Here is a 20,147-nt window from a genome sequence, read left to right as displayed (position 1 = left end):
TGGTGCCAGATCTTCTTAAATACTCGTTTCCCTTCAGTCCCTTGAATCTTCTGTTGTTGGTTCCTCATATATGTATATATATATCTACATATATAAATGAAGACTGTATATTCTCAGATGGTACAGTCAGTGGTTGGTTTCGGCATCTCTCGGTGTGTAAAGCTCAATGTGCGCCGATCCTGTGCCTCTAATGACTTTATTCAGTTCCATACTTAAATTTTAATAAAATGCATAACTTTGCATAATTACAACACTACCCTCAACAGAATCCCTTCTTAATCTGTTCATCTTGGAGCTTGCAAAATAATAATAATAAAATGAAATATTAATAAAAAATATCAAATACAATCATAAAAGATAAATACAAATATTAATATAAAGAATAAATACAATCATACAAATAAGTAACATTTTTTATATAAATAATAAAGTAAATGAGAATAATAAAAGTATCATTTGTATATTATAAATTACAATTGAGATATGACAATATCATGTACGTACGGATCGGTGTTGAAAGAAATATGCACCTCGCTTCTTTGTGATCTCAGACGAGCAATGAGCTCTCCACGGTGCTGAAATTACGCGCGAACGTGACAGATCGTTCCGCGTAGAAAACGACTTTTCTTCTCAAAATCATTCGAAAAGTTTTTAGGTCGTTGGTCTTTCTCATTAAAATAGAACGTTAACTTTTGAATCCCACAAAATCGTCGTATTCTCAAGCTCTGCGCGCGCGTATAACGGCGCGCAACGGCGCTTTGAAGGTTTATATGATCACCGGCGAAGTTCCCCAGCGCGGAGGCGCGCTTTCTTAAGGACTGGTAGACGGTATGTTTGGCTGAGTATGTAGGGAGGGGCTTTTAGTGAAACATGTATTATCACAAAACAAATGTACATCTAAGACATACAGTGTAGGAGACCCCGGTTGTCACACTTTGTGCTCTTGTAAATATTTCTCAGGCTAGGTTTATATTTTAAAGTCAGTTTCTGGACAAGCACATGAAGTCTTAATTACTGTGATGTGAGAAGTGATTAGCCCCAAAGCTGTCCTTGAATGTGTTATGTTTTTCTTCTTTCCATCTGATTGTCACAATATACAGTACTAAGTATCAAACTGTCATTCTAATTTCATTCATTGTCTGTGACTAGGGAGTTTCTGTGAATGTTCTGTGATTTAGACTGTTACAAATTGAAACTGCCATCTCTGTAAGATTAATTTCTCCTCTTCAGATGTGTAAAAGGTACAAAGCCTGCATCCACAGTCACTGGGTTGTGTCTTGACTAGGCTCCATCAGTTGAGATGGCTGTTAGTCTGAACGCTGCTAACTCCTGTGAAGTCTTTATAAGAGCTTACACGTGTGATTTCTACCTAAAAGACTGGGAATATTTGATAATTAAACATGACTATAGCCAAAGTCTTTCTAGCAAGTCAGTCCACTGTCGGCCATCTTTGGAATGCTCTCAGGAGGCTATTTCCAGTCATGCCAGTGCAGCTCCTATCTACATGAATGGGGGGACAACGAAATCTCCAAAAATGTTGGTCAAGATTACAATCAAAGAGCATATTTCAAATCAGCAATAAAAGTTGATAATATTGGAATCTTAAATTGTGCTTCTTCAACTCATATTACGCTAAAACACGTAATTTTCCCAGCTTGTATAGCTAATGCGCATGTGCATTAGCAAGTTGATTGACAGGCAATGTCTGTATCTAAAGGGTGATTGGCTCTTTTACCTGTAAGGCGGGACTTCCTTTACATCCTGTCTACATCCGTTGACCATTGGGCGCTAGAGCTTCTTGGTTGGCGTTCCAGTTTCTCCCATTCATTTAAATAGAAGTGACCCGTCTCTGCTAAATAGTCTCTGCTATAGACCATTTCAAGGACTGTTCGTTGTTGACGTCAAGTGATGTCATTGTTCCATGAACATTTCCTGCTTGTCAAAAACAGAAACTATTTAGCACAGACGGGCCACTTCTATTAAAATGAATGGGAGAAATTGGAACACCCAACGGCAGCCAATGGTCAATCCACCTTACAGGTAAAATAGCCAATCACCTTTTAGATACAGAAATCGCCTGTCAATCAACTCGAGAACACGCATGCGCATTAGCTATACAAGGCAGTATAATTGCATTTTTAGCGTAACCAACCGTTTTGGAGATTTCGGTCTTTCGCCATTCAAGATAGGAGCTGCACTTTCATGCCACTTGTTTACATAGAAAAATAGCTGCCCAAGTGTGTTCCAAAAACAGCCACTGAGTGGACTGACTTACCTTTAAAAAGAGATCCGGAAATCCGTCTGGATCATACTAATTCCTTTGTTTTTGTTTACATCCTTGAAATGGTCTTTAGAGATAGAATAGTTCCTTTAATGTATAAGCCCCACCCTATGGTTCAGTGCTCAGATTCTCACCTGAACCGTCAGTTCCTGCCGGAAGTTGATGTCTACCGAAGAGAGGAACTTAACACTACAGCAGGATGTGACCTAAACTGGTGGTGATGGGGTGGTGGTGGGTGAAAACAAACAGAGGGATAACAAGTTATGAAAGACAGTTGTAGAGCTTGTGAAGCAGAGGATATATTATGATTGGCTGAGATGCCTGAATTGAATGAATGCGTATGTGTCACCGGTGCTACTCAACCCACCCGAGTGTGATTCGAACCAGCGATCCCCAGCATGGGAGGCAGATGCACTAACAGAGGAGGCTATGAAGCCATGGCCTTTAGCCTCATTTGCTAGTGTGTCTCTTAAGGCCAGGAGAGTGAGGTTTACACACTGCACAGCTATCACATACCAGCTGGCCACCGTTACATATGGTACTATGAGTTTTCCTGACAGAACTACCACTAATGCTTTATAGTCTTCGGTAACAGTTCTTGGAGTTAGAAGCGGGACCTCCTGTCGGAACCAACTTCCACCAGCTCTGCTCCTCTAGATTGATGCTACCATGCTACCCTGACAATGCTCAAGACAAACGTCCTGACCTTCGCAAAGTACACTGATGATTCTTACTGATTACTCATTGCCATTTTCCAGTGGAAAGGGGAAAATATATCCCTAGAGGAACGTGTCTCGAGGACCAGAGAAATCAGAACCATCCAGCAGGACCAGCGGGCATGCCTGCAATTCTTCCTCTACCTGGAATGACTAGTCTTTGCAGGAACAATAACAACTGAGTCTGAGGTAAGAGATATCTCCACCTGGTTTACCTATAGAGTGGATCTCAGATACTCAGGACAACTTACCACCCTTCACCCCCTGGTCGAGGAGAGGGGCCATACCTCCCGACCAACCCCCAACAAGAGGAACCAGACCCATTCATGATGGGTCTGGATCAGCTGGTCCGAGCAGCCAAGATGGCCACCAGCGCTCACACTTCCAGGGACACACCCACGAGAGACAAATGTTTGGCCTGCACTAAAGGCCTGTTCACATCAAAACTTCAGCTAAAAGGTCTATAGACACAGAGTCCATAAAAAATACAATGAAAAGCAATTTCTCCCGTCTACATTAGGGGGCGCTGTTGCTGTTCTACACACATTTATACCAGTCTCCTGCTCAGCTGTCAGTGCTAGAGATTAATGCTGCCTTCATGTGCTATCGGAATTATCCTACTTCCCACTTCTGAAGTGGTAATTATGAGTACGTCGCGTTCAAGTGCTTTGTTGTTGGAAAAAATGCTCATTCATACATACTTCATGAGGAGCTTTTATTTTGACACCATAAAAAATATGACTCAGCTTACGATAATGGAATTTTGGTCAAATACAAGCTATTTTAACAGTGTAAAAATGTAAAACATGCATAAAATAGTTGCGATATACATAAATGAATATGACCAAAACAGCAAGCACTAACATTTAGCTATATTTAGAAAAATTAATAAAACCTGTCAGTCTCTACAGAAACTGTACTCTCCTCCACCATGTTGAAAGTTTAGGACTCCTCCCATCTCAGAAACTTGGTTATCAAAATTATTTCCGAGTTTCCCAGTCGTAATTACGACTTGAGATGCCATTCATGTGCAACTTCAGAGAGGCGTATTTATGATCATTCCAATAGCACATGAAGGCTGCATGATATACTGAATGCTGTTAAAGCATTTATTTACCTAATTTGGCATAACTGTTTCATTATGGTCTTTCCATGGTGTTGATGCATTCTGAGGAGTATATAATCTGTGTTTTTATGCGAGTGAGATGAGTAAAGAGCACTGTTGTATAAATATACGTCCTATTTATATTTGCACATGTGTTTTGCTACAAGTATATCCCAAATGGACTCCCGAAGCCAACTACTCTTTTTATAATGTCTGGATTAATGCCTGGATAATATAACACAAGGTACTGTGATACAAATATATGTATTGTACAGTAGCCTATAAAATATGATGCATAGCCTAATATTCAAAATAGTATACAAGAAAACACTGGTTCACGGTCTTTCCTTTATTGACATTATTGCAATACTTTGTTATATTATCCTTAAAAACAATAACAATATTAATGCTAATAAGTCTAATAATTGAATCTGCAATTAGGGAAAGTGCAGGACATCCCGTTTGGAGATGAGCAGGAACAGTTGACTCGCATGGATAATATGGAGATCCAGATTGTTCATTAAAGTTTTTTTTGTTGTTGTTGTTGTTGTTTTTTCAGAAAGCAAAGTTGTGTAGTTTTGTATATCTGTATACAAGCAAAATGTTCATAATTGTTTGAATAAATAAAACAGGATACTAATACTGAGAAAAAAAACTTTATAAAATAATGATTTAAAAATGTTTAATAATAAAAACAACAATAGTAATAATAATATCAATAATAAAAATAATAATAGCAGCAGCACAAACACTTTGTCATTTCATCGAGGGCCATGGCCCTTGACTTTGTATTGTTGACAGAATTTGACCCTTGGTGAAAACTAATTGGGGAACCCTGTTTTATGGGTTGCATGCATACTTTGTTATTTAGCATGATGCACGTAAATCCATATTATGCCTACTCTTCAATGTTGCGTTGTTTTGTCCAATCTTTTTGCGTTATGTGTATTATTATAGTGTATTATTATGTTTTTTATTGAACTGTATTATTTGTCTATAACACTAGTTGTGTTTGTTTAGTTCGTAAAGAAACAAACGTTTTTTATCAGATTGTTTTCGCTCACTTCCACTGTTTCAGTCATGAACTTGGTGTTTTTTAAGGAATCAGATCACACAACATATAAAAGATGTTAATTTGTTGCACATGAACAAATCTTTTGGTGAATGGATTAAAATGCTCGACTCATTAATCCCCACCACTCTCCACCTTTTCCCTGAACGCGGAAGTGTTTCACGCTTCATAATGGAAGCCTTCTTCTGATTTTCCATACGCATCGCATATGTTTTTAGCAGATAATGTGATGTTTAGCTTACTCTATGTAATAGTATAATAGTATTTGCTCTCCATCTAATATTTTAATGTGAAGCCATTTCTATGCAAACTCTTCTTTTCTTTTCTTTTCAACAGTATTGTCTTCTGTGTCTCACTGTGTTTGTGAAAATAAGTCTGTGTATATCTGATACAGAGAGAGAGAGAGAGAAAGAGAGAGAGAGAATCAGTGTCACCCAGTTGCTCACCACAGTGATCCTTAATACATGTATGTGTGTGAATATACTATATGTATATACAGTATGTAGACATGTTATTTATATTCAGTTTTATGTCAACACTGTGGTCTTCTGCCATTCAGAAATGTTATAATGTGTTATGTTTTTTTAACTTTTGTTAAACTATTGATTAATGTGTTTTATTTGTATTTTTTTACATACAACCTCTGCTTTGGCAATACTGTATTAATTACAGTCATGCCAATAAAGCCATGTTTTTAATTGAATTGAATATGAATTGAACTGAATCTGAGGGGGAACATCTGCAGGTATCTGGCAAAACTTTTAGGACAACATTGCTGATTGGGAGCAAAACACATCATTTCACATGAGAGAGACAATGTCTCAAACAGACTCTTCAATTCACTGTCAACCTTTCTTCAATTTACTTTTTACCGTTTACAGTATTTTAAGCTATATTGTTCTGTTCTTTACAGTCTTATCTATTCTGTTCAAAACTATACTATTCTTCACAATTTGTTTCTATTCAATTCTAATATATTCTGGTCTTCTCAATTCTATTATAATCAACAGCTCATTTCAGCTCTGTTCATCTTAGTTCTATTATTTTACAGTAATTACAATTATATTCTGCTCTGTTCATCACAGCTCTATTCTGTTCATCATAGTTCTATTCTATTAGAATAGAATCATATAGTTTTATTCTATTCTATTTTGCTTGTTCATTATGGTTAAATTAGATTATTTTCATCATAGTGCTATTGGATTCTGTCTGTTTTTAATGGATTTATTTTATTTATCACAGTTCTGTTCTATGTTTTGCTATACTATTATTTTAATCATAGTTCTATTCTACTCTTTTCTATTCTATCATGTCTGTTCACCATGGATGTATTCTATTTTCTTGACTGTTCTATTCAGTTCTGTTCATCACAGGTGTATTCTATTCTTTTCATTATAGTTCTATTAAATTCTGTTCTATTCTATTCTATTGTGCCTGTTCACAACGGATGTGTTCTATCCTTTTCACCATAGTTCTTTTTCATTCTTTTCATAGTTCTATTCTATTTTGTTCTGTTCATCACAGTTGTATTCTATTCTTTTCATCATAGCTCTATTCTATTCTATTCTATTCTACCTGTTCATCACAAATGTATAACAACATTTTCGTTATTATTCTATTCTATTCTGTTCTGTTTTATCTGTTCATCATGGATGTTTTCTATTCTTTTCATTATAGTTCTGTTCTGTTCTGTTCATTGCAGATGTATTTGATTCTTTTCATCATTGGTCTATTCTATTCTGTTCTATTCTATCTTTTCATCACAGATATATTCTACTATTTTTATCTTCATTCTATTTTATTCAATTATTTTCTATTTTATTCTATTCTATTCCGTCTGTTCATTACAGATGTACTTTATTCTTTTCATCATAGTTCTATTCTGTTCTATTCTATTCTATTCTCTGGTGCCTGTTCACAATGGATGTATTATATCCTTTTCATCATAGATCTATTCTTTTCATAGTTCTATTGTAGTCCGTTCTGTCTGTCACAGATGTATTCTATTCTTTTCATCATAATTCTATTCTATTCCATCTGTTCATCATGGATGTATTTTTTATCATAATTCTTTTCTGTTCTGTTTATCACAGATATATTATATTCTTTTCATCATAGTTCTATTCTATTCTATTCTATTCTATCTTTTCATCACAGATATATTCTACTATTTTTCTTCATTCTATTTTATTAATTTCTATTCTATTCTATTCCATCTGTTCATTACAGATGTACTTTATTCTTTTCATCATAGTTCTATTCTATTGCACCTGTTCACAACGGATGTGTTCTATTCTTTTTATCATAGTTCTATTTCATTCTTTTCATAGTTCTATTCTATTTTGTTCTGTTCATCACAGTTGTATTCTATTCTTTTCATCATAGCTCTATTCTATTCTATTCTATTCTATTCTACCTGTTGATCACAAATGTATTACAACATTTTCGTTATTATTCTATTCTATTCTATTCTGTTTTATCTGTTCATCATGGATGTTTTCTATTCTTTTCATTATAGTTCTGTTCTGTTCTGTTCATCGCAGATGTATTTGATTCTTTTCATCATTGGTCTATTCTATTCTATTCTATTCTATCTTTTCATCACAGATATATTCTACTATTTTTATCTTCATTCTATTTTATTCAATTATTTTCTATTTTATTCTATTCTATTCTGTCTATTCATTACAGATGTACTTTATTCTTTTCATCATAGTTCTATTCTATTCTATGGTGCCTGTTCACAATGGATGTATTCTATCCCTTTCATCATAGATCTATTTCATTATTTTCATAGTTCTATTGTATTCTGTTCTGTTTGTCACAGATGTATTCTAATCTTTTCATCATAGTTCTATTCTATTCTATTCTATTCTATCTTTTCATCACAGATATATTCTACTATTTTTATCTTCATTCTATTTTATTCAATTATTTTCTATTCTATTCTATTCTATTCCATCTGTTCATTACAGATGTACTTTATTCTTTTCATCATAGTTCTATTCTATTCTATTCTATTCTATTCTATTCTATTGCACCTGTTCACAACGGATGTGTTCTATCCTTTTCATCATAGTTCTATTTCATTCTTTTCATAGTTATATTCTATTCCATTCTGTTCATCACAGTTGTATTCTATTCTTTTCATAATACATCTGTTCTATTCTATTCCATTCTACCTGTTCATTACAAATGTATTATAAGATTTTCATTATTATTCTATTCCATTCTATCCTATTTTGTCTGTTCATCATGGATGTTTTCTACTCTTTTCATTATAATTCCATTCTGTTCTGTTCATCACAGATGCGTTCTGTTCATTTCATCATAATTCTATTCTATTCCATCTGTTCATCATGGATGTATTATATTATTTTTATCATAGTTCTTTTCTATTCTGTTTATCTCAGATGTATTATATTCTTTCCATCATAGTTCTATTAAATTCTATCTTTTCATCACAGATATATCTATTATTTTTTATCTTCATTCTATTCTATTCTATTCTATTCTATTCCATCTCTTCATTACAGATGTACTGTATTCTTTTCATCATAGTTCTATTCTATACTATTCTATTCTGTACAATGTCTTCCTCTTTGATTTTGTCCTTTGTGTCATTTTATATTCATTCATTTTATATTTTTCTACTAAATCTGTCTTATAAAGGGGACAACTCTACTCTGAAGATTTGGACTGAAGCTTCTTATCAGAAGGCTAAAAAATGTGACAATTTCAACTAATTTTTTCTTTCTTTCTTTCTTTCTCTCTCTCTCTCTCTCTTTCACTTTCTCTCTCTTTCTTGTCTCTATTTAAATCCTCTTATCTGCTGGACCCCTTTCTGTTGGATTTTTCACCCTCCTCTGCATTCTGGGCACTGGATCACTATTTCATTATTAATGTGAATTATACATCATCCTTGGATTAGTGCTGGACTGCTGCATGTGAGTTACACATTACAGCTGAAATCTGCATCATGTGATGAAATGTGTAATGATAATGAATGGGGACTGGGGCTGTAAAGCTCCAAAAAGCAAATAAAAAGTTGAGAATAGTATGAGCAGTATGGTGGTATGTGATTCGGAACATACCCAGAGATCAGATGAAGAGGAAGTACACAGTATTGCTGACAGCCTAGGATGACCATTTTTGGATGTTACAAAGCTCCTTTGCTAATATACACATTTCTCTGAACATGTAGCAGCTCCTTGTTATCTAACTTCTTGGTAGTGCGCTTTACTCTGTGAGATAAAAAAAAAAAAGACAGAGAGCGAAACACATCCCTTTAATGAGGCCCGTGTGTTGCTTTTAAAGGAAATGTAAGTGTGTTGATGAAGCAATGTGAGTGTGAACATATCCCTGCTTTGGCTTCCACTAAACCAAGTGTGAAAAAAGCATCAGGCAGGATGTTGTGTAAGAACCCATTCCGCCACATACTGAACACGAAACAGAATGTGCTACGAGAAATAACATTCAAATGAAAATTGCGAAATGCTCAGTTTTGTATCAAGTGCATAATTAATTTTTTGCAATTGTTTTTAAATGTTAGCGTGACACAGCACCTGAATATATTTCCCCCCTTTTGTAATCTTCATAAAGGGGTTGTTATGGGAACTAGGGAAAGTGTGCTGAATGATCTGAGACTAATTTTCCACTTCACTCTTGAGTGTCTTTATTACTTTTTTGGTGTTGCTTAATAAATATTCAAATTGTGTTTGCAATCTCATATGAATGAAAAAAAAATACAAATGAGATTTCTTTAAAACCATAGATTGATTCAAATCTATCTATCTGTCTGTCTGTCTGTCTGTCTATCTGTTCTATCTATCTATCTATCTGTCTGTCTGTCTGTCTGTTCTATCTATCTATCTATCTGTCTGTCTGTCTGTCTGTCTGTCTGTCTATCTATCTATCTATCTGTGTGTCTGTCTGACTGTTCTATCTATCTATCTATCTATCTATCTATCTATCTATCTATCTATCTATCTGTCTGTCTGTCTGTCTGTCTGTCTGTCTATCTATCTGTCTGTCTGTCTGTCTGTCTGTTCTATCTATCTATCTATCTATCTATCTGTCTGTCTGTCTGTCTGTCTATCTGTCTGTCTATTTATCTATCTATCTATCTATCTATCTATCTATCTATCTATCTATCTATCTATCTATCTAACTTAAACGGTCTATTTGAAATGGTTGGTAAGACATGCAGCCTACACTTGAAAGTGTTAAAGTAATGGATTCATGTTGAGAATCTCCTTGAAAAGACGCCCTCACAGTGTGTAAAGCACAGAAATATGGGATGTCGAATGGGGGATATAATTTCATGTGAAATGTGCAATTATGTTTCCACAGAAGTTGTCAAGATGGTCACCTGATACAGTTTTTTTTTTTACTTGCTTTGGCATTATTGCCACAAGCAAGTGGTACATTTTCAAAACTCTTAGTACTAATCTCACAACAGATCATACAAAATGCACTTTTTTTCAACATTTTAAGCATATTTTCAATTATGTTAGTGCAATACACAAAATCACAAAGCATCCTTTTCACTACACATAATAAGTGTTTCATCTATATAAACTTTTCATTCACAAAACCTGCCTTTCATAATGCTATTACTATCAAACTTTTCATTTGCATCTCTTCTCACTCAGTTTAATACATCTGTCTATCATTGAATCCAACTGATCTTAATAGTTAATCTATTAATCATTTGGAATGTCTATAGATTTTCAACTGGTCTGATTATTATGTGTTGGTAAGCTATAAACTACAGTAATTGCTGAAAGAGCTTTCATTCAGGATAGACCCATCATAATTTCATTTACCTAGTGATCACAATACCATATAAGTAGAACTGTGTGTGAGCATTTGCAATGTGCAAACATGGAGCAGGATAGACTGCAAGAGAGAGGAAACCTGCAGAGGGATCAAAGAGGTAGATGTGATACTCATGCTATTTACAGTATTGTTCTACAGGCTAACAGTGTCAACTATTCTTTGTAAAAGAGCTAACCAAACTACCTTTTTTAGAGGGCGATGGAGCTGGATGCTGCTGTGAATCATCACAAGTATATTTTTGTTGATGAGGCGGGTTTCAATCTGGCAAAAACCAGACGCCATGGATGTAACCTTATTGGACAGCAGGCAACCATCCAAGTGCCTGGACAACGTGGGGGAAACATCTCAATGTGTGCGGCTACATGTCAAGATGGTGTGGTAGGCTGTAGACCAGTTCTTGGATCATACAACACTGAACAAATGAAAGCTTTTCTAAATGAACTTGGGCAGGCCTGTCAGGGTGAAGATATCAGCTATGTTATTGTGTGGGACAATGTCAGTTTCTAGCATGCAGAGCTGGTTCGGGAATGGTTTCAGGCAAATCCTCGGTCCATGACCCTATATCTCTCACCATACTCCCCTTTCCTCAACCCAACTGAGGAATTCTTCTCTACACAGAGTTAGAAGGTGTATGATCACCATCCCCATGAGCATGTCACCCTCCTTCACACCATGGATGAGGTTTGCAATGACATAACTGCAGAGCAATGTCAAGCCTGGATTCGTCATGCCAGAAGGTTTTTTCTACGGACCACTGTGCATGAACAACAAGGATATCCACTGTGATGTTGATGAAAATTTGACAAATGTATTGTGTATTTGAGATTATCTCTATTCACAGCAAAGTGTTCAAAGTGATTTTGTTTCACAATGCAACCGCAGTATTGTTGTAAAGATACTGTAAAATAAAAAAAATTCTGCATGAATGACTTTTGGTGTTCTTTGATCATATTTTACTTGTAGTATAAATATGTTTTTACAGTATTATGGATTTTGTCAATTTAGTTGGATATTGTAAGTGTAATATCTATTGTGATGACTGTGTAAATGACATTAACATACATTCATTCAGCACCAAGGGTGATTTGAAATATGTATCTTGCATTGTTTTCTGTTGAATTAACTGATTGTAAAAAGTACTAAATTGAAAGAAGATCATACTGTTGTGTTTTGGTGATTATACCAAATGTTCTCATTGCATGTTACAATAATCGTATGTTTTGAAACAACGATTATGTGGAAAGAAAATGCGTATAACTGTAATGAAAGCATGAGATCAGGTTTTTTCAGGTTACAAGTGTGATCAGTTTGGAGTTTTGTACTAAGAGTTTTGAAAATGTACCACTTGTGAAAATAGTACCAAAGCGAATAAAAAAAAACTGTACGAGTAGGAGGGAGAAAGCTGCCTAGAACAACAACAACTATTCAGAGTTGGTCTTTAGATAAGTGAGTGTCTTTGTTTACTCATGTTGAGAGGAAAAAGTGAAAGAAATTTAGAAATGGATTGATGGTCACAGAGAGAGATTAAAAGAGTTTTTAACATTTTCAAACGGTCGCTTCATGTTCCAAGACCATTCATGAAAATGTAATTTAATGGGTCAGTTTCCCTCAATGCTTTTTAAGAAGTCTTTTATTCCTTTGGGACAGTCTGCAAAGTTTGCCCTCATCTTTTTGACATTTGTCGAGGATCGTCCCCCTCAATGTACTTTGGAAGGAACAAACCGAAAGCCTGATTGGAACATGGGGTACTTTGACTTTCAAATGTCTCTTTTTGGCCTCAGGCCTATTTTAGAAATAAAGTACTGTATATGCCCTTTTTGAGTATTTTTTATTTTTTTTTCATGAGCTGTTCAAGTTGAATTTTCTGAATCAGCAGTGCTTCAATGTGAGTTTCTGTCAAAGCGAAAACGGTCATTTATCTACAGTATATTCCACTTTAGATAAGTGCAGATAGTGCTTCTATAAATGGGTTTTCAATGAATAAATCCTCCAGATTATATCAGGGTCGTTTCTAGGATTTGACAACATCAGGGGCTCGGGGCTAACATATGAGCATTTAATGTTCTAACTTATCCTGTTTATGTTTTATGATACTGATAGCACATGCACCCAATCGTCTATATGATGTTTGTGTGTTTAAGCCTTAAAGACATATTTTATTAGGTTGTTTGCTTATCTGCAATACGTCTATAAGACATTTCCTCTCGGATGTCAATAAGACATTCATCAGATGTCTTTGAGAAGTCTGAGATGGCATGGAGTGGTGGTGGTGTAGTGAACTAAAGCAATGAATTGGTAGGTTAGAAGGTTGCTAGTTCAATCCCCACAGCCACCACCATTGTGTCCTTGAGGAAGGCACTTAACTCCAGGTTGCTCCAGGGGGATTGTCCCTGCAATAAGGGCACTGTAAGTCACTTTGGATGAAAGTGTCTGCCAAATGCATGAATGTAAATGTCTCACAGATAGCACACACAGGGCTGTAGCTAGAGGGGTGAAAGGTGGTAATGATTCTAGGGGGCCCCACAACAAATTCTAAACTGCATTTTTTAATGGGAAAGGGGCTCAGCGCAATATACAGCCAGGGGCCCCAGAATACCCAGCTACGGCCCTGAGCACACGTCCAACTCCAAGATGTCTGTTTTAGATCTGTTTCATCTGGAATGCATCACAATCTAATTTACATCTGCTAAACATCTTAAAAAGATCAGATGCACAGACATTCTATATCATAAACGTCTCAAAGACGTCGCTTGAGTAAACAGCCTAAAAAATAGGCAACATGTTCCAGATGTGAACACACATCAAAAAGACGTCAGGGTTATGTCCGTGTGCTATCAGGGTTGTGATTTATAATGTTTGTAAATCTGATCCTTTTAAGATGTTTAGCAGATATTAATTAGAATGCGATGCTTTCCAGATCTGGGGTGTTATAAACCTCTCCAAACGAATCAGTTATTGCAGGATATGTCTGAATGTTTACGAGTGAATCGCGAACTGATTCTGTTTTGTCAACCCGATTGAGCAATTCATTGAAATGAAACGATTTAAACGAGTGATTCATTTGCGAATCAGGCATTGCTTGTTCCGAATTAAAACAGGCGATAGAAAATATATTTAAAAGATTTAGCCAGACGGAAGTCTGCCGGAAACATTTACTGTAACTCCTCCTTCAGTTTCACACAGAAAAATTATCCAAATAAATAAATAAATAATTTGGACATGGACTAAAATTGTTTGAATAAATGTGTCAACTGAATGCATAAATGTGAATGGTAAAATAAATTGTGTAAAAAAAAAAAAAAATCTAAATCTGGTGAGTAAAAAGAGGGTGAGTAACTTTCTAAGCCAAACATTCAGCCTCAAGAAATCAGCTTCTAGTGACACTGTTTATGGTTTTAAATATAAATGAGCTTTTACAAGATCTCATAATTATTCAGCATATTTTGTGGTCACTGACAAACCATACAGCTTGATTGTGTTTTTACAAACGTCCAATAGATGGCAGCATACACAAACACTTTCTATTCGAGCCCAACAAAGTCAAGCAAAAATCAACATTAAAACAGTGAATTTCAGAGGTGACATTAAAAAAAGTAAAGCTTTTGTTATAATGTTTTTATTATTATTTTTTTATTAAAACTTTAACGTGAACAATCCTCCAATGCAATACCCTCAGTGGGATTGATTTGGTTATAAGTCATTTAAAATGAATTGATCAATCTAATATAAATTGTTTATTTTATTTGTTTGACATGTAAATATTTTGAAATCGATTTTAAAATTAATTTATAATTTTTTTTTTTTAAATAGTTCATTTTATTGTGATTAGAAATACTTTTAAAATCATGTAAATTCATAAAACAAAATCATAATTAATTTTCTAAGATTAATAAATTAATTTTAAACCACTGCGCCGGGCCTTTTTTATTATTATTATTACTTTTATTTTTATTTTTTTTATTTTTTAGATCCAGAGTTAGGGATCCTTCGAGAGTTTTTTTTTTTTTTTGTTTTTTTTTTTTCGTTTTTTTTACGTTTCTCACGCTCATAAGTAAAATCGCGACGATCCCTCCGGTTTCCTGTGCGTCTTTACGCTCTTTGTGTTGAATGTGATCAGACACACAAACGAAACACACGGAGCGGCGTTTATCAGGAGCCTGGATCCACACCGACACAGATCATAGCGCAACCACCGGCCTTTGTACATCCTTTAATATCCATATTATCACCTTAAGGGTAAGTGTTTGTTTGGCTTACTTTATAAAAATGCAGGAAATTAAAGCAGGGCGAGTTTGGTGCGCTGCAGTCCACTGCGGATATTCCTTTAAATGCGTTATTTCTACACTAAAACCTTTTAATCGCTAAGAAATGAGTTGATTAATGGTGGAGTGGTTATTATTTTACATATAACCCTTAGAAAATCCTCCTGTGGCGGTACCATGTTGCAGTGATGGCATTAAAGGGTAATACAATGGTACTTGACGGCAACCATAGCATTGAAATTCAGATTTTGATTGCCTATAAACCCACTATGCGCTGTCGTAGACATGTAAATAATGTCGCATGTTATTCTTCGTGATTTGTGAATTCTGATGACATCATCCTCCGCTCTGCAATCTGTCGTTTAAATGTTCTCTTCATTTTCTAATGCATATAGCTCCAAAAGTTGAACATCTAGAAGACTGAAACCACTCTCATCTTGACCAGTCTGATTTGTGCATTTTTTCACAACAGTCTGTTTTCCTGTCAACCCTTTTTAAGTCCATGAGTCGGGACGGTGACAAATAAGCGCTCTTCACTTTTCGCTCTTCACTTTCACAGTCTGGGTTGTGCAAAAGTACTTGTTTTAGATAGTTTTCACAAATCAGGCTCTTTCACAATCACATTGGGTCATATTTGATTGCGTCTTACTGCTCTACCCCCATTGCCTTGAGTAATAATAGGAAATCAGCTCATAATTCTAAAAACGGACCCTCTTCACAGGTCACAGTAGGCTCAAAATGACCTTGATGTTTTGTGAATTTTTTCACAGATCTGTTTTTGTCTCTTAACCATTTATTTATTTATTTTTAGTTCTGGAGTCAATAGTTTACCTAAAAAAAATCTGTGTTTTTTGCAGCAGATATGTATGCAGGTGTGTATGTATTTGTATAAGCAGCTAGGAGTATTTGTTAACCCTTTTCAAGGGCAGGTTGGGGGTAAGTTGAGTGAAGGTGCATATAGGCATACACATATGCTCATATCCCCAGATGTTTGTTTTGGCATGTGTACAGCGACTCGGAGTGACTTATTTTTATGTTTTGTGTAGGTCTGTAATTTTAGTGTTAACTTTACTGACCTGTCCTTATAAATATTTTGTTTTGTTTTATTATTCCTGCTCAGCGCCGTATGGCAGATTGTATGTCTACATCTCTTTTGTTTAAATGATAATAAAATAAAAATGTGATCACAAAAAAAAAAAAAAAAAAAATCTGTGTTATAGGCTTTGAGAGGTTACATTTTGGAAACATGATGATTATGATGGAAAAACACTAGTTTCACACAAAACTGGATTTGTGAAAACTTTAACATTGATTTTAGTCATTTTAATGGCTTCATGCATATTGGCATTGTGAAAATTAAGTATATATGCCATAAAATTAATTAAAGGCCTAAAACTCTAAAAAATGACAATCTAGATGGGTAGGCTCAAATTGACCTTTGTGATTTGTGAATTTTTTCACAGATCAGTTTTTGTCTCAACCCTTTTTTGAGTTCTGGAGTCAACAGTTTACCTGTAGAATCCAGTGCACAAACAATACAGGAACAAGACAGAGATAATAATAAATACAAATAAAAAATAGAATAAAAATAAAAAGTGAATAGAAAATATAAGTATATATAGAAATACACAACAAGACTAATATATATATATATATATATATATATATATATATATATATATATATATATATATATATATATATATATATATATATATATATATCTCTATCTATCTATCTATATATATATATATATATATATATATATATATATATATATATGTGTGTGTGTGTGTGTTTATTTATATATATATATATATATATATATATATATATATATATATATAGATAGATATATATATATATAGATAGATATATAAATAAACACACACACACACACACATATATATATATATATATATATATATATATATATATGTGTGTGTGTGTGTGTGTTTATTTATATATATATATATATATATATATATATATATATATATATATATATATATATATATATATATATATATATATAGATAGATATATATAGATATACACACATATGTACAATATACAAATACAAATGTTATATACAGAAGCAAAGGAATGTAATGGCAGAAGAGGTATGGTATGTTGGATAAATATAAATAGACTAAACTGTGTATTGCACATAATTGTTGCTCAATGGGGCAGTTTTAACTGTTCGTGAGATGGATAGTCTGAGGGAAAAAACTGTACCTGTGCCTGACGGTTTTGGTGCTCAGAGCTCTGTAGCACTGTCTAGAAGGCAACAGTTCAAAAAGGTATTGGGCAGGGAGTGTGGGGTCCAGAGTGATTTTTCCAGCCCTTTTCCTCACTCTGATGTGTACATTTCTTGAAGGGAGGGCAGGAGGCAACCAGTAATCCTCTCAGCAGTCCGAACTGTCGTTTGTAGTCTTCAGATATCCGATTTCGTAGCTGCACCAAACCAGACAGTTATTGAAGTGCAGAGGACAGACTCAATGACTGCTGAGTAGAACTGTATCAGCAGCGCCTGGGGCAGGTTGAACTTCCTCAGCTGGCGAAAGAAGTACAACCTCTGCTGGGCCTTTTTCACAGTGGAGTCTATGTGGGTCTCCCACTTCAGGTCCTGTGAGATGGTAGTGCCCAGGAATCTGAATGACTCTGCTGCTGCCGCAGTGCTGTTTAGAATGGTGAGGGGGGTCAGTGTTGGGGTGTTCCTCCTAAAGTCCACAATCATCTCCACCATTTTGAGCATGTTCAGCTCAAGGTTGTTTTGACTGCACCAGACAGCCAGCTGTTTAACCTCCCTTCTGTATGAAGACTCATCGTCATCTTGGATGAGGCCGATGACAGTGGTGTCGTCTGCAAACTTCAGGAGCTTGACAGAGGGGTCCTTGGCGGTGCAGTCATTGGTATACAGGGAGAAGAGTAGTGGGGAGAGCACACATCCCTGGGGAGCACCAGTGCTGATTGTACATGTGCTGGAAGTGAATTTTCCCTGTCTCATTAGCTGCTGCCTGTCCATCAGAAAGCTGGTAATCCACTTTCATAGATAGATGTGGGAACAGAGAGTTGGTGTAATTTAGTCTGGAGAATAGCTGGGATAATGGTGTTGAAAGCTGAACAGAAGTACACAAAAAGGATCCTTGACTGCATCATCCACAGACCTTTTTGCTCTAAGCAAATTGAAGGGGATCTAGAACGGGTCCAGTGATGTCCTTCAGGTGGGCCAACACCAGTCTCTCAAATGATTTCATGACCATAGACGTCAGAGCGACGGGTCTGTAGTCATTAAGTCCTGTGATTTTGGGTTTCTTTGGGACAGGAATGATGATGGAGCGTTTGAAGCGGCATGGAACTTCACACTTTGAAATGAAGGTCAGAGCTGGGGTGTGAAACTGGGCCTTTCAAATCTACAGTAAAACACATTCAAGTCTTCAGCCAGTTGTTGGTTCCCTACAGTGTTGGGGGATGGTGTCTTGAAGTTAGTCAATTATTTCAGGCCACTCCACACTGATGCAGGGTCTTTAGCTGAAAACTTGTTTTTCAGCTTATCAGAGTTGCTTCTTTTAGCCACTCTGATTTCCTTATTCAGTGTGTTCCTGGCCTGAATGTACAAGATCTTATCCCCAAATCTGTAAGCATCCTCTTTTGCCTGATGAAGCTGCCTAAGTTTTGTACAGTTTGTCATTGTTGTATGTTAAATAAATCCCAGTAGGAAGTTTGGCAGTTCATGGTTGAGGTTAGCTTTATTATGACTAGCTAGTTGACGTATCATCCATATCAAAATTTAATTTGTCAACAACAAACCAAAACCATCAAACTGAATAAAATCAATCTGTGAAAGTTTTCAGAAATCCAGTTTTGTGAGTGTAACGGATCTCTGTTTGTCTGGGAAAGGAGGAAGTGGGAGCCGAATCCACATTCAACAAGACTTTATTTAACAGAACATCAAACTGAAAACACAGCAACGTAAACACAATCAGAGCGGCCGTGTGTGTCTCTCTCTCGCACTGGCGTCCCCGGCTCTTCCCTTATCTCTCTCCCGCTGATTAGGCAACTCCGCACCGGGCGTGCATCCTCATGGCCTGGCCACGCCCTCCTCCTCGACACACTCCTCCACCGCCCAATTCAGGCCGGAGCGCCATCCGGACTGGCTTACTCCCCCCACCCCCCCATCTCTGGAGGGGAGACGCTGCCCTTCCGGCTGTTCCACGACCCAATGTTCCTCCAGACTGTATATTTGCTGGAAATGTGAAAGGGAAGAGTGAAAATTGAAGAGCGCTTATTTGTCACTGTCCTGACTCATGGACTTAAAAAGGGTTGACAGGAAAACAAACTGTTGTGAAAAAGTTCACAAATCAAACTGGTCAAGATGAGAGTAGTTTCAGTCTATTAGGTGTTCAACTTTTGGAGCTATTTGCATTAGAAAATGAAGAGTCGTAAAATTTAAATGACCGATTGCAGAGCAGAGGAAGTCATCTGAATTCACAAGTCATGAAGAAAAACATGCAACATTATTTACATGTCTGCGACAGCACATAGCGGGTTTATAGCCAATCAAAGTCTATCTTTACCGTGGTTTGAAAGATTATCATATTTATATACCATGTCATTTTCAAGGTAAGCCAAAGAATGCCATGGTACTACCATGGTACATATCCAAAAAACTTAATATATTGATATTAAGTGTCTTATATTAATTATTTATGCATCAGTCATTTGTAATTTGCCATCTAAAAATACTTACAGTACACTTATTGCAGTTACATAACATGTATAACGGTAATACAATGATTTTTGAACATATAGTGTACCCTTGATATATCATGGTATTCTTTGAAGTACCATAGAGTACCATGGAAAT

General features: G+C 35.7%; 1 protein-coding gene across 1 annotated transcript in view; it reads left to right on the top strand.

Annotated features, from left to right (window-relative positions):
- Window positions 1–15,107: 15,107 nt before the first annotated feature.
- The window catches only part of LOC127438771 (alpha-1,6-mannosylglycoprotein 6-beta-N-acetylglucosaminyltransferase A-like), an 81,401-nt gene continuing 76,361 nt past the window's right edge, over window positions 15,108–20,147 (top strand). Inside the window, exon 1 of the mRNA XM_051694616.1 lies at window positions 15,108–15,251. The gene's annotated coding sequence lies outside the window, so the exon portion shown is untranslated. The remainder of the gene's footprint in view (window positions 15,252–20,147) is intronic.

Source organism: Myxocyprinus asiaticus, chromosome 50 (assembly GCF_019703515.2).
Source record: "Myxocyprinus asiaticus isolate MX2 ecotype Aquarium Trade chromosome 50, UBuf_Myxa_2, whole genome shotgun sequence".
NCBI lineage: Eukaryota > Metazoa > Chordata > Actinopteri > Cypriniformes > Catostomidae > Myxocyprinus > Myxocyprinus asiaticus.
Note: the sequence above shows the minus strand (reverse complement) of the source record. Positions and strands in the feature narration are given on the sequence as shown.